The sequence below is a fragment of the Homalodisca vitripennis genome, chromosome 4, assembly GCF_021130785.1.
Source record: "Homalodisca vitripennis isolate AUS2020 chromosome 4, UT_GWSS_2.1, whole genome shotgun sequence".
Lineage (NCBI taxonomy): Eukaryota > Metazoa > Arthropoda > Insecta > Hemiptera > Cicadellidae > Homalodisca > Homalodisca vitripennis.
This window is the reverse complement of record NC_060210.1, coordinates 52,157,500-52,173,769: the sequence shown is the minus strand read 5'-3', so window position 1 is coordinate 52,173,769 and position 16,270 is coordinate 52,157,500. Positions and strand designations below refer to the sequence as shown.

Sequence of the window (16,270 nt, the reverse complement as noted above, 5' to 3'; positions counted from 1 at the left end):
CTGTATAATAAGAAGTAGATTTCAGCTGGTGGTGAAGCGATGATCCAAACTGGATCTGAGCGCACAACACGTGTGCAATTTTAATAATATGTCGGTTTCGAGATTTATCTGAAAAATATATCTTGACAACTGTGAAAAATAAATGTTTGGATTAAATGGCACTTCAGATCTACCCACCAGTTTCCACGCAACAGTCAGTCACATGAGGAAAGGAGGTGAAGTTCACGTTTCTGGGCAGAGATTGTGATAAAACTTTGGCGATAATCCAAGCCAATCCCTGCCCAGTGGGTTGTGTTGTGTCAGGGTGTGCGGAGTTTGTTGTGGTAAGACCACTCGGGCTCGAGCTGGCAGATTTGGCTCATGTACGCCTCTGTCATATCTCGCATCCCACACGCTGAGGAGAGGGGGGACACTATTCTGGAGCTTACATCATTACTTGTCCCGTCTTGATGCGTCATTACTATAGTAATTTTATAATCAACGTGTTTCACAGTCATCATAGCCGATTACTTGTGTCGAATTACACTCAATTTTTTTGCTGTATTGCCAGAAATATATCGAGGTATGGCAATTCTATGCAACTAACGCGTGATGTGTGATCGTAGCGTACGTGACTTGAACACATCGCGATAGGCGGTGCTGAAGCCAATAGAAGCAGGAAGAGAAGATCCTAGAGAGGCGAGATAGAGAGAGTGAGAGAGAACGAGAGGTGTGTGTTGTGTGTGGGGAGGGGTATACAGGCCAATCACCGGGCCCAGGACAGCCTGGAGACAGAGAGAAAGTCTGTCGTCTCTGACTTGTATCCTAGCTCGAGCACGACCGAGACGGCCAGAGACCGTGCAGCGTCAGCGCTTGTGAACGGTACGCGGTCAACCTAACTGCAGTGTGTTCCACTGTTGACTTCCACCTGGAGCGAACATTAAAAACTCAGCGCTCTTTGTAAACAGATCGGCGCTTTTTACACCTGATTTAAAAGAGAGGAAAGGGAGAAACCAACTATATTTAAAAGTAAAAATTAAAATAACTTGTACAGTCGTGATCAATGTTCTCCGACACTACTAGTTTCAATTTCATTGGGAGAGGTAGGAATCACGAGCACTGTAAAACAGCATTCTGCTATGATATGGTAATGCAGACCAATGCCAACTTCGCACTTGTCTTCAGAATTCAAGGAGGTGAACTATGAACGGATTGTTTACGTTATTTATGTTAAATAAAAACATTATTCTTCTAAACAGGAACAGGCCTGTGATTCTATAAGAAGCGTTATTTCTCAAATTTATGTTCGGCACACCAGTAGCATACGAGATTCTCTGATTTTAGTAAAACAAAGTTTGAGTTTACTCGCCGAGTACTAAACACTCATCTCGTAGTGTTCAAAAACTCTCATATTTTTTAACTCAATTTGAACTTCCTATTTTGGAACACATACGATCAGGGTACACAGAGCTTCCTTCAATATTAACGTAAACCATTTGCCAGTGACCTGGGTGTGTTTTAGCTGTGCAGATGACAAAAACTGGGCACGGTAACACAACTTAGTTTTGGGCATATCTGGTACTATCCAGCGTTAACATCACCCATCCTCATTCAAGCTCCACTTGGACTTTTTTTAATGGTTTGACATACTGTGTGTGATTTGCTTCATTGCCTTTGTTGGAGATCGTGAGTTGAGCTTGCAGTTCAGCAGGTGGATAGCTAGGTTTGGGATTCATCATGCTATCGATCATTTCCAATCTGATCATCCTGACAGTGACTCATGGCGTGTCAGATCATGGTGGGCTTCCTGATATTTCACATTAAAACATTTAGGAAGAGCTTCTGTAAAAATGATCAACTACTTACAATGCTAAATGGGTTTTTAGTTCATTAGACTATTCTATAAAACCTTAACCCAAACGAGGATAGTGACGAACCTAATCCATAATCACTCGTATTATGGATGCCTGGAACACTGTTGTTGAATGACGCGTGTCACGGCAAAGTGTAGATCTAAGAGTCAAACGAGAACCATATTTTTTCTGAATCATACAATGTCGTCTTGGTGATAAATTTACAACGGTCCGTTTAGTCATGAGAGGTAAGACACATAAATGACTAACAATTTATGGTTTTCAACGGAATTGTGACAACGAATTCTTTTAGCTACAGTAAACAAACTATTCATACTGAGTTTAAATGCAAACAATTTTATGACAAGAGCTTTGCTGAACTATTTTGGCTCTAAAATAGCGGAACCTATACACAAAGATGAGTCAGCACAAGAGATAGTAGCGTTGACGTTGTATACGAAACTAATCTGATTAGCTACTATTGATCAAATGTGTCTGTCTGGGATGCAAATACTGGATAACTACGATGAAGTTAGAATTCACATGCCACGGGAATAATGCTAGCCGAATGTACGGTTACATTAGTGCACTCTCAGTTTTCATAACAAGACTCACTCTTTGTTCCTTCATTAAGATAAATGCATCAATATGACATCTCTCAAATGTTTAATGTGCACAACATGTGCGCAAAACACTGGACATAACACACTTGATCGTATTAATGGAAAATATTTATAACAGACGCAAAGTCTGTTAATTTACATTAGTCATGAGTTATTTGTGCTTGCTACATATGCAAAAACAATATTGCATTGGAAAGCGGGTATTAAAAGTTTGACAGCCCAATTAAATCTCTAGGAGCGTTTACAAAGTTAAATACCGGTAATAGTCACAAATTATGCGAATTTAGATGAGTAGTTTATAAGCAACAGACTTGGCAATTTGGCAACTGACAAAAACCGGGCGCAAGCAACAGTAATTGGCACTGGTAATAGCTGGAAGTGGGTCGGACCTCGCCCGGCCTCGGGCCTCAGCGGACGTGGTTGTGGCGACGCCGCGAGGACAATTTGCGAAATGTCGTACGCCATGGGGGGGCAGCTACCGGGCTTCAGCAGGCTTCAGCTGCGTCACTGGAGACGTGGTGAACAATCCGCCTTGCAATGGGATCAAACACGGAAATAGTAAACTGTAAGAACACAGTTTTATTTTCATTAATCACAAAATTTGACAATTTTCTCAGGTTAGGAGAATTTGAAGTAGGGGAAGGGGTGATTTGTGATATTTTATTGATTTTAACGCTTTTAAACATTGATATACTTTGCGGTTGACCAGTGTAAAATAAAAATTTTCAATAAGTGATAAATAAAGGCATTAATATAGTTTCATCATACTAAAGCTTGCAGAAAAGATTTTAAAAAGTGGATAGGTTTTTGGTGATCTGCAAACCCATTTACACTGTTTTAAGGAAGGGTGAAGGACCTTACTGTACAATACGATCCTACAGATTACACGCATGGCTACCAGAGCAATCCCAGGTGTCCTGGTTTGGTGACTGTATCTTTCTGGAGTAACTAACAACGCCACGCCTAGAGCAGCTGAGCGGTCTGGCCCTACAAGTACTGTTGCTTGTCTCTGTTACTAAAAAATACTACAAGGTTATTTAGAGCAAAGTAGTACTCAACAGTAACTACACAGATATATATATATATATATATATATATATATATTGAAATTAATTTTATTGAATATATGTTTATTGAATATATGAAATATATGTTTATTGAAATTAAATAAGGCTATTGCCATTTATAAAGTTTAACGTATATATATATATATATATATATATATATATATCCCGGCGGAGCAAGTACTTTTTGCGATTCAATGTTTATTGAAATTATATATATATATATATATATATATATATATATATAACACTATAAAATGTTGTCCTAAATAAAACAATACATTTTTACCAAAGAAATGTGTATCATTCTACCTCTGAGAGAAACGGCGTTCCATTAAGCATTCAATGTAAAGTACAACTGAACACATATGTTCAGTAAGAGGTTGACGATAACGAAGAAGAATGAAATATACGCACGGACAACCCTGAAAGTAATGGGGGCAGTTGAGTATCTTGTATTTAAAATTATCCATGTTATATAGTGTAGAATCATTTTATAGAAAAAATACTCTCGGATGGTGAGCATTCATAATAATAACACGTTTACACACTCTTGATAGGGCAGAATTTCCCTTTTACTAGATAACAATAAAAAAATCAAGTTAATCTGGAATTTTGATACAACTGCATTACTGCATTAATCCTTTTCAAGGTGAGAAACAAAAATACTTAATGATTTATCACAAAAATGTGCTCATGAGATTTATTATTTTAACACGAATATTTTTAGTTTTGTCACTGATTGCAAAATATACACATACTAAATATCAGGTTTGTTCACGGGCGAAACAAATAGACAAATATCAAAGCAGAAACAATGAAAAGCAGGCGATGTTGTGGTCACACGCGGCCAACAACCTATTTTTGGAAAGCGGAAGAATGTAAACGTTATAAATCGGGCAGCACGTGATGTAAGCGGGGAACGTTTCACAGTAGTGCAAAATAAGACCTGGGTGGCGATGCCCAACCAGGGAGGCGCACGGCCCCAGCAAACACGTTTGTTTTCTAGATTGTATCTGGGATTCGGCGCGGGCGACTACAACTGCGTGACTGCCAGTTAGGAATAACACTTCCTTCTCAACAAGCCCGACACAAACACGTTTATAGCTTCCAGGCTTTTCCAGATCGGAGATTCCAGATTGTCACGTACTCGTACTTGTCTAGAGTATCCATCTGTTGTTGTGGTAACACTGACAAGAGTATTGCAGCAACAGAAAGGCTGACACGCGATATAGTAGTATTATTTTATTTCAAGGTACAATATAAGATTTCTCAATGTAGGGCTTATATAAGAACTTCATCAATTTTGATGCAAAATGCATAGCAGTGTCTAAAACTCACATCAAATACAAATCTTAAGTTTACATTACAGTACCAAAATAACCTGAAAGGAAAACAAATATAATATCATACAGTAAATCGTAACAAAGTAAAACATATATCGACCTGTCATATAATATTGTAGGCTGTGGCACTAAGAACAAGTGGGTATGATCATATAATGGGTGTCGGCGGGTGGACGCCCATACACGGGAGGGAACCGGTCAGACCAAAGCTGAAGGCCAGCAGGTACTCAGTGAAGTACCGCTGAACGCTCACCCTAGTTGTGCAAGCGTTGCAATTTGTTACGTACACTTATCATCTTGCTTGTTGATACCATTAAGCGCTCATCCTAGTTCAGAAAGTTTTGAACTTTGGCACGTACTCGTACACTTGTCAATCTGTTTGTTGATATCGTTGAACGCTCATCCTAGTTGAGAAAGTTTTGAACTTTCGCACGTATACTTGTCAATCTGTTTGTTGATATCGTTAAACGCTCATCCTAGTTGAGAAAGTTTTGAACTTTGGCACGTACACTTGTCAATCTGTTTGTTGATATCGTTGAACGCTCATCCTAGTTGAGAAAGTTTTGAACTTTCGCACGTACACTTGTCAATCTGTTTGTTGACATCGTTGAACGCTCATCCTAGTTGAGAAAGTTTTGAACTTTGGCACGTACACTTGTCAATCTGTTTGTTGATACCGTTGAACGCTCATCCTAGTTGAGAACGTTTTGAAATTTGGCAAGTACACTTGTCAATCTGCTTGTTGATATCGTTGAGCGCTCATCCTAATTGAGAACGTTTTGAAATTTGTCAGGTACACTTGTCAATCTGTTTGTTGATACCGTTGAGCGCTCATCCTAGTTGAGAACGTTTTGAAATTTTTCAGGTACACTTGTCAATCTGTTTGTTGATATCGTTGAGCGCTCATCCTAGTTGAGAAAGTTTTGAACTTTCGCACGTACACTTGTCAATCTGTTTGTTGATATCGTTGAGCGCTCATCCTAGTTGAGAACGTTTTGAAATTTGTCAGGTACACTTGTCACTCTGCTTGTTGATATCGTTGAGCGCTCATCCTAGTTGAGAAAGTTTTGAACTTTCGCACGTACACTTGTCAATCTGTTTGTTGATATCGTTGAGCGCTCATCCTAGTTGAGAACGTTTTGAAATTTGTCAGGTACACTTGTCACTCTGCTTGTTGATATCGTTGAGCGCTCATCCTAGTTGAGAAAGTTTTGAACTTTCGCACGTACACTTGTCAATCTGTTTGTTGATATCGTTGAGCGCTCATCCTAGTTGAGAACGTTTTGAAATTTGTCAGGTACACTTGTCACTCTGCTTGTTGATATCGTTGAGCGCTCATCCTAGTTGAGAACGTTTTGAATTTTGTCAGGTACACTTGTCACTCTGCTTGTTGATATCCTCATAAATTTAAATATACTTTTAAATTTGTAGTTTATGCATTTAGTATTCTATTTTGATTCTGTGAAGATACACACATTGTGTTTAAGCTGTGTTACTGTGCTACTTAAGCTCGTAGTAAACAATCACTCATTTATGAACGAATAAGAAGTGACTGCACAAAGATATAGTCTACTTCAGTACATAGCAAATGTACTATTATAAACTGTACCATATGTAACAGCATACTTCGGGAGTGTCTGTTGTTATGTTCTTAAGATAACAGATTAATCACTACAAATATACCAGCCCGAAGGTGACTATAAATAGATTTTGTAATAATAACGCTCCACTTATTAATAACCATACGTATGGCGATCAAAGGGAAACATAAAATCCTAAAGCCTTTTGTTATCTGCAATGGATACAAAAATGTAAGGGTTTTAAACTATTCCTATAACAAGGTTATACCGGTGATTAATACAATAGCAATACAGAAAACAATACACTTTTGAATGTAAACTACACACGTTACGGTCGCGGTCGGTTAAATCCAGTTTCACGGGCGAATAATAATAACAGTTGTGTAGCGAATCGGTGAATAATTGTAGAATGCTCGTAATATGCGATCCTACAAACATTACAATAACTGTAATGTCGAAGAAACCATCGAATTGGCTGTGGTATAGGAAACTGATAGTATAATGTGATAATGTCGCCAACAACATCCGGCAGCTTACAGAGCGATTGTAATACAGTACACTGTTCTGGACAATAAATGGGTCGCTGTGGACCACACGTCACTGAGATATGTACATTACTGTAGACAGCTGACTAAACGTGCAGTGAAGTGTGTGGGCGTTATGCATGATCATTCTAAAGTGAACAAGTTAATTGTTTACACGAAATTTATAGAATATGTTTACCCTTCAATCCCGAAGATCTATCATCACAGTTACACCGAAAAATTTGTACCTAATTTCCATCGAAAATGGATCCCTACTACAAGGTAGGAATACTCCACAACACGCGTCACGAGTAGCTTCTCTGAGGTTAGTTGCAAAATTTCAACTGTATAGCTCATTTCTTTCTCGATATATCCTGCGGACGGACAGACAGACATGCAGACGATCATAGACTAAAACACATCCTCATTTTTAAATTGTTTACACGAAATTATGTTAGCCTACTGAGAGATAGGCTTCAATGAATGACGCCAGCCAAATCCTACGGTTGAACATGCACTATAATGGAATCCATTGTAGAAATGAATTTTCTTTCAAAATGTAAATTCTTAGATGAAATCTTTCTCGAAATATCTTGCTACATGGTTCAGTCACATTTTTTGTTTATTCAATTTGGTTTCATAGCAGTGTTTTCACAATTAAAGTCTACCACAAAATGATGATATAATGAAATGAAAAATCTGTATCTTTTTATCTCTTTTCCGCTCAACCACAACAAAGATTTTGACGTGACAACGTCTTAAATTAGGTTGCGGCTCGGAGTCACTCATGAAAAAGTGTAACGCCCGGTAACGTTACGATGCCCGTCCAGTGGGTCCGCCGCACGGGATCCGCACGGGATAAAGCAGATAACTGTGGGTCCGTCGCACGGGATAAAGCAGATAACTATGTTTATTCGTGAAAATGTGGAGTGCTTAGATTCGTCATTTACAACAACTACAACAATAAAGGTAAATAATTGTACACTGATATTTCATTATCGTAAACTATGATTGATTGATTAATTGTTAGATTGACACAAAAGTTGAGAAACTGAGTTTATAGGTTATGTCATACTATTGACAAATGTTGATAGTGTTAAGTAAATTATTAGTTTAAATCACTCTGCAATCAATCGTAATTCAGTCGATTGAGAAGAAACAGCGCGTATTGCTAGTCAAACATTTAAAATAACAAATTATAACCTCTAACCTGTCATAACAGTGCGACCAAACAAACGAACTAAACCGACCAATCACCACGCGCGGAGTTAGAATTTAACTGTGTTTAGCAAGAATTTCAAATTCCAATTTTAGTAAATGTTTTATTCAACTTTACTATTTACAATAACAAATTTTAATTAATTTAAAATTATGTACAATGTTTTAGTAAACAAAATATATTTCTATTGTTAAAATTTGTGCAATTCTTATTTTCATTCAATTCCTTGTTCCTATTGTGCAATTTAATAATATTCATATCAATAAATATTCTACCGAGAAAAAGACGTTGTCACGTAAAATCTTCGCCCGTAAAACCGACTTTACAGGCAACCATAATTTTTTTTGTATTTATTTTTTAGTCTCATAAGGGGAGCTGAACACCAAAATATTAAAAATATATGAAAAATTATTTTATATTTTTTTTCTTAATCTATGGTTTATTGCGAACAATAAAATGTATAACACTTGATAAAAATAATTTTGTAAGCATGAATAATAATTCTTTTAAATAATCGTGACACTCTGGACGTCGTTCGAAAACGAGTCTTCATATAGTACCAGCATTACTCCCTGTGATTTGTGCATTTAGTTTCTGTTGTGTTGGCAACATTAATTATTATTATATTCTATTTGGTGTCTAGCAGACGGCAGACATGTGTGTTTGTTGTTATTGTTTATGTTAGTAAATATAGTGGACTTTACAACTCTTAACATTACAAGTACAGTAGAAGAATTTTGTTAGTTGTTTTTTTAAAAGAAGATATGACGAAAGCAAAGTCAGTTTTTAAGAAAAGAGCCTTTCGAGGTAACAAACATATAAAGGTTATAGTTCAATAGAGTTCTACCCCTAGTGAAACCAGTGTTAGTCCTGCTTCCAACCAAAATGTTGTCAGACCTAGGCCTACTCCTCCTAGTGCTAGTAGAAAGAAACTAGGCCTAAGCTTGTTAGTGAGTGTGATCACTTTGTTGAATTTGAAGCTAGGTCTAAGAAATTTCATTGTAAATTTTGTTGCCTTGGAAACATTGATTAAAAATTTAGGATGTAAGAAATGTGGTGGTGTTGTAAATATTGAGGAAGTTGAGGGCGAACGGAACGGCTTGGCAAGTAAATTTTGCATTATGTGTACTTCTTGTCATCATGACTTTTAGTGTGGTGGACTTCAGACAAATGTACTGGTAGGCCTAAACATGTTTGAAACTAACATTAGATTTTTTTATGGCCTAACGCTGTATTGGTCGAGGACTTGATTCTGGGAAGGTGTTATGTGCTTTACTCAATCTTCCCTCCTCCAAGTACTGCACGCGGTAAGTACACAGATTTACTCCATGAATCGATTGAAACTGTTGCCAAGGGTTCAATGGCAGCAGCTGCTAAGGAAAGCTGTGGAATTTGAATTTAAATGAGCCCAACACAGATCTCTCCATTGCATTTGACGGAAGCTGGCAGAAGCGTGGGTTTAGATCCAAGAACGGTTACGCTACTATTACAAACTTAGATACAGGAAAAGTGCTTGATACTGAAGTTTTAACCAAGTTTTGTAGTGGCTGTTCAAAACTACCACCAAAAGACAATGCTAAAAAAAATTCAGCATGAAAGAAACTGTGTTAAAAACTATGAGGGAGCTAGTGGTGGAATGGAGGGTGTAGGCGCGGTGACAATGTTCAACAGGTTCGATAGCAGAGAGAGGTGTCCGGTACAAGGAAATGTTAGGCGACGGTGACTCAAAAGCCTTCGAGCGGGTTAAAAGTGCACAACCTTATGGCCCTAACAACTTTGATATACGCAAAATTGAATGTGTTGGCCATGTTGAGAAGCGAATGGGCACACGCCTTAGAAACTTGAAACAAAAAATGAAGGGAATCAAACTTAGCGACGATAAGCCTCTAGGTGGAGCCCATAGGCTTACAGAAAAAAGAATTGATCAGTTGCAATCGTATTATGGCAAAGCAATAAGGGACAATTCTGGAGATTTACAAGGAATGAGAAGGGCAGTGTGGGCAACTTACTGTCATTCCCGTTCAACGGACGAGAAGCCAGAACACCAGCTATGCCCAGAAGGCCCAAACTCTTGGTGTAAATACAACATTGCCAAGCATGAAGGTACCCTCAGCTCTTTTCAGCACAAAAACTCTCTTCCTGAACCAGTTGTAGAAGCAATTAGGCCTGTATACAAAGCTTGGTTTGCCCCAGATTTACTGCGGAAAATGTTTACACGGCAAAACGCAAAATGTCAATGAGTCATTTAATAACGTCGTGTGGACCCGTGTGCCCAAAGGAACATTTGTTGGCAATAAAAACATTGGAAATAGGTGTTTTGGGACAGTGTTCTGACTTTCAATGATGGAAACAAGGGGGAGGCTTCACACTCTACAGCAGTTGGGTGTGAGAGACTTGGGAAAGTTCACCGTTCGAGCACTGCATCGCTTGGATCTGGAGCGCCTACGTAAAGCTGAAAAAGCGGCTGAAGACATGACCAAGGATGCCAGAGTCAAGAAAAGGAGACAAATGCTAGCTGAGGAAGAGGACCTTAATGAAGATTATTGTCCAGGAGGATTTTAAGGTAACTTTTTAAAAGTTTTGCATGTTTTAAAATAACATTTTACTTTGTCGCCAGTTTTCCGGAAATCAATTTTTTCAGGACTAAAAACCCATTTTCTCAGAAACTACTAAAGATATCTCTATGAAAATTTTTACTGATTATAAATGAACCACATATTGATACACTGTAGTAGATTTATGTGTATTAGACAGAAATAAAAAAATGTTATGAGCAAAAATTGTTTCAATTTTATTACAAAAAATTATATTAAAACAAACAAAAATTTTTTTTATATGAAATTGTTACTGTAAAAAATCTAATTCTACTACAGTACCTTTATAAAGAGTGTATCTATGCTGTGCCAAAATTTCAGTTCTGTGGAATAAGTGTTTGCTGAGGTAATGGGTCTTAAAGTATTCAAATTTAACATGGAGTCTTATCATATGTCAGTCTACATGTGTTACTTTGTCACATGTTAAAATATCATGTGATTGTTCTCAGTTTGTTTACAAATTGATTTATAATTCCAATTCCTCACTGCCATCATAGTTACACATTAATACAATGTAAAGATGTTCCCTAACGTTCGGCCTGATCCCATGGAGTAACGGCGCCATCATCGATATCGATGTTGCCTATAAAAAGTAAAGCTTCGTGCACAATTTCAAGTATCAGTTCTATCTTCAGATATCATGCGGAGAAACAGACAGACAGACAGACAGAAATGAACGTCTTTCTAGCTTCTCGAGTTATAGGCGTCACTAACGCTCATCCAATTACATAGAATAATAAAATATAAAAAGCATAATAATATTTTTGGGAAATCACAATATTACGTAAAAATCAATTCCTTCAATATAATGAAAAAAGTTAATTTCAAATTTTTTGTAAAAACACGTAAATTAAAATAAAGAAAAGACATAGTTTAAACGTCACTTTCGCAATGCAAACAGCGTGAAGCATATCATGTTAGTCAACGACCAACACGTAGACACTTTCAAGAACTTATGTTTATGTTGTGGAACATTTTCAGTTTCAGCAAAATTACTAGGATAAAACTACCATGTTCTTGCATGGCTTATAATAAATGGTCATATATTTTCTAAAATTTATATCAGAACATTGACATGATGCAGTCCACAAACCATGTTGCCGTTTTATGATGACTCAAAACAACAAATGGGTTATGGCCTACACGGGACAAATACTTGAAGCTATACAGTATGTAAAAATTCCAAATTCATGAATGTAATAAAATTTTGTTTATCATTTCGAGTTTGGCTTGTAGGGTCATCGATTGATGACGTACAAAAGACATCAAAAGTGCTATGTCAATACGTATCATCCTGTACAGCGATACGATTATTTGGGGAAAAAAGTAATCAGTCAGTCATTCCTTTACAGACGTTTTACAAATTTAAAACCAATTATATTGCATATATTTTATTAATTTATTTTGTATAAATAAAACCCTCAATGTTCATGAAATTTATTATTGAATAAGGAAAACTAACATCGTGAAATGTTGCAGTATATACATAGGAGTATTCACTACATATGTACCAAATATCAGTGTTGAAGCGTTAAAAATGTTGAAAATAAAAATATTTTAAAAAACTATACAGGTGTAAAACTCATACAGGTAGAAAAGAAAGGATTTTGGACCTACGGTCTGTTGAATGAAATCTTTTTCTTATTTTGATACTAAGAACCAATTCCTAAAAATGTAGTCAGTCATTCATTAGAGGTATCCAGTACACATCAACTGGTTGAACTTATAACATGCCTGGCCTAGCTTCCAAGGATATCGTCCTAATATTCTAATACCAAGAACGTAGCCAGGAAAACATTTGGGGGGTCCGGACAACTGTTATTTTCCCGTAGTGGACAGAGAGTAAAGGCCTCATTTTGTCCCTTAAAAAGTTCTTGACCCCCCTTTTTTTTTGTTGAGAACGATCTTTTAACAGTGCATGTCAGCAATACTGAATTATTTAAATAATAATAATTGGTAATTGAAACAATTTTGACAATTTTGAGAGTTGTCCGGATGCCTCAGACTCCCTCGATGGCTACGTCCTTGTCTAATACATTACTTACGCAATGTGTAACAACAAATGTTGCGTCTTTTACTCCAGTCCCAAGAACTTAATTGATTGCAGCAAGTACTATCAAAGTGATGTTAGAGAAATGGATACAGCTACAGACTGGTACAAATAATAAAATGAGCGACTGGTGCGATAAAAACTATTGCGACTACCGTTTGGAAAGGTTACTCCCGCGAATGGTCGATTACATAGTCCCTTCAACACACCGTGCGTAGTGGTCTCGTTAAGCAAGAGGAAACACGTTATCGCAGATCTTCTTTCTGATATACCGATTATATCTATGTGATCTACGAAGCAAACACAATGAAAACAATTAACAGAGTTTGATAAGATTGAAATGCCAAGTAACACACCCAAGAGGTAGGGACGTTATCATTACAGTCTTAATTGATTCGAACTTTCCTTACTGAATTTTTGTATAAGTTTTCAATGTTTCATGGGCTCTTTCTAGTTTGTACATAGCCGATTCCAATAAACAATTTCGAATATATAAAAACACATTTAATGCTCTGCTAAACTTGTAAATGTTACTATCGCCGTCACCCTTGGTATCAACAGCTTTATTTAGAAGACACTATACCGAGTAATCTGGTTTATTATAATGTTTGTATTTGATTTAAACCAACTTATTTATTTTATTTTTTATCGTTGCACTACTACTATTACTTGTATTAACATAATAATTGCGACGTGTGTTTAAACTTCAATATATTATAGATAAAAATATCGATAGCGAGGTGTATGTCGAATTGAAGTGAATGAATCCTAGCGTTGGACTGACACGCAAAGAAAAATATCAATTCCTATTGTGTCAAATAGCGAAGTATTTTATTACAGCATATACTATAACGCTCCTTGTATTTAGTATTTTGTACACGTTATTATCATTATGTAAGTCTACGATACGAAAGTTGATAGTACAATACAGATTACAGTACAAATCAAGAACGGATGTAAATGTTATGCGGAAGTTAATACTGGCGATATCCAGATATATTTTATTTATACTTTAATTCAATTCCATTATGGGTCGTTTGAGTATCAACCGGAACAAGCTAATGGGTTCTTCATTGATAACTCTGTCCTTACTATCATGTTTTGGTTACATTTGAAAAATACACAGATTTAATATGCATCAATAAACCAAAGCCACCACTTGCATGTTGCATATACTTAGTCTGCGAAAACTGTTATGTTGTACGTACAATTCATAACACAAAAATATATTTTATTAATATATTTTCACTAATTAATGCGGATTCAGTCTAGTAATTGCCTTAATACGCGGAAAAAATTATACAAAGTATTAGCTGTACATACAAGACGTCTCACATCGTTGTGAAAAATGTATTATTGTAGAATAGTGAGTTAAACGGTCCCTCCACAAAATCAACCCTTGATGACAGTTTGAAAATGTTTACATCAATTTCAAATACAATGGACATACGATGAAAATACATTAATTAATAAAATAAAACTGGAATAAGCACCAATAAATGTTAATTGTTGCAGGTATAAGAACATAAATTTTTAATCAAAAATAGATTATTAGTATTCATAAAACAGATTTATAAACACGAATTATAGTCATTATAATTCTGTTTATTATTAATGGTAAGACCAACTTTATATGAGAATAATCAATTTAAAAATAAAATATTCAAACATTTTGAATGAAGATGAAAATATTATAATGCATAATTATAATATGCATAGTAATTATAACATTATAAAATAAAATGAATCTTGTGATATATAAATACCTTTTTTATTGTAATGTAAATATTGCTGGAGTGGTATATACGAAATCGAACAAAATTATGCATAATATGTTATATGTTAACATTTAAAATAACCACGAATTATTTAAATCTATCTTATTTTATTTATATAAATTATTTGTTAAAAATTGGGCTATTATTAAATAATAAATATTATTTAAAAAACATTTACTGTAGCAAATATTACGTCTTCAGCACATTCATAAAACCAAGCAATTTCATAGTTTCTCGACCGACTTTTAAATTAAAAAATAAATAAGTTTTGTTTCCACCAAAGTGTTTTGTCTACAAAGACTTTTAAATTATATATAACTAGCTGTTTCCCGCGGCTTCGCACGCTTTTTGTAAGCGTTACCCGTGTATGTGCTCTTCTGGCTCAAGTAAATTATATTTCCAACGCCGATGTAGAGTTTGCTTTGTTGCCACGATGAAGAAAATCTTTATATGTTTATAGTCATTGTACACGTACATGTGTTTTATTATAAAGTGGTCTAACACTCAAGCTTTAAGTTCAACCAGAAATTTATCTTCAAGACAAAATATACATCATAACTTAGCGCCTTCAAATAGTGTTTGGCTATTAAATATTCGTAACTGTCTCGTAATTGCAGTTTATGATGTGCAGACGCTTTGAAAACTATTATCTTTGGCAACGCCACCTGGAGGCGAATTACATCAATAGACAGCATAGAAACCTTCTTCGTGGAAAAATACATATACATAAAAATTTTCGTAATGATCGGTCAAATAGTTTACGATTCCATAAAGGACAAACACACACAAACATTCATTTTTATATATATAGATTTAATATATGTTTACATTTATAAACTCGAGAATCGAATCTCCCGATTTAGACACATTCTGTACGATAAACACATTCATGAAAACATGTTGACACTGTTCTCAATGTTCGATTTGTGAGGACACTTTTAATTCACTATTCTACGATTATCCGTTCTTTCAACACATGATTACGCTGCAAATGCTTATTTTGACTAGTAAATATTTTCAACTTAAATGGAACAATTTAATACTCCTATGGTTTAGTCCACATACATTTCACCGCACTACAAAATGACGACATAAAAAACTGATTTATTTCAAGTGATGGAATTTCAAATAGAGAAAATGTACGGAACATATAACTATTGTTAAATTACTGTCACGTACCACTACATCTGACGTTACACCTGCTGGCGAGAGAATACAATCAAACAGACACATAAAACTCTGCAGAATGCTTACGTTCATATGAATCATTTAAGATATACATAGACGGTGTTCACTATGTCATCGGGGATTAATAAAATCATTATTGTAAACGAATTGAATTGTTATCATGAAAGAAGGTTTTTAAGAAAAAAAAACGAACTCTTAAACTACGTTTACCTACGGAGATCTTCAATTTTAATTGGTCATCACATGGCACGGTACAGATTAAGAACTTACACAGGGAAGTGCATCTTTTACATCAGATTTATCAAGATTGCGTAAACAGAATTTGTCAATTTTCTTTCCACAGGTATTTAAATAAATCAAATATCCCCGACAGGCTGTCATAGACAGATTCTACACACTAATGTAATACAAGCATACAATTTGTTTGCAAACAGAATACAATCACAGAGAACTGTATGCGATTTAAATGTAC

At 35.7% G+C, this 16,270-nt stretch overlaps 1 protein-coding gene across 16 annotated transcripts in view; it reads right to left on the bottom strand.

The window, feature by feature from the left end:
• Positions 1-16,270, bottom strand: part of LOC124359309 (TLD domain-containing protein 2) — a 498,415-nt gene that overhangs the window by 36,548 nt on the left and 445,597 nt on the right. The gene's annotated exons all lie outside the window — the stretch shown is intronic.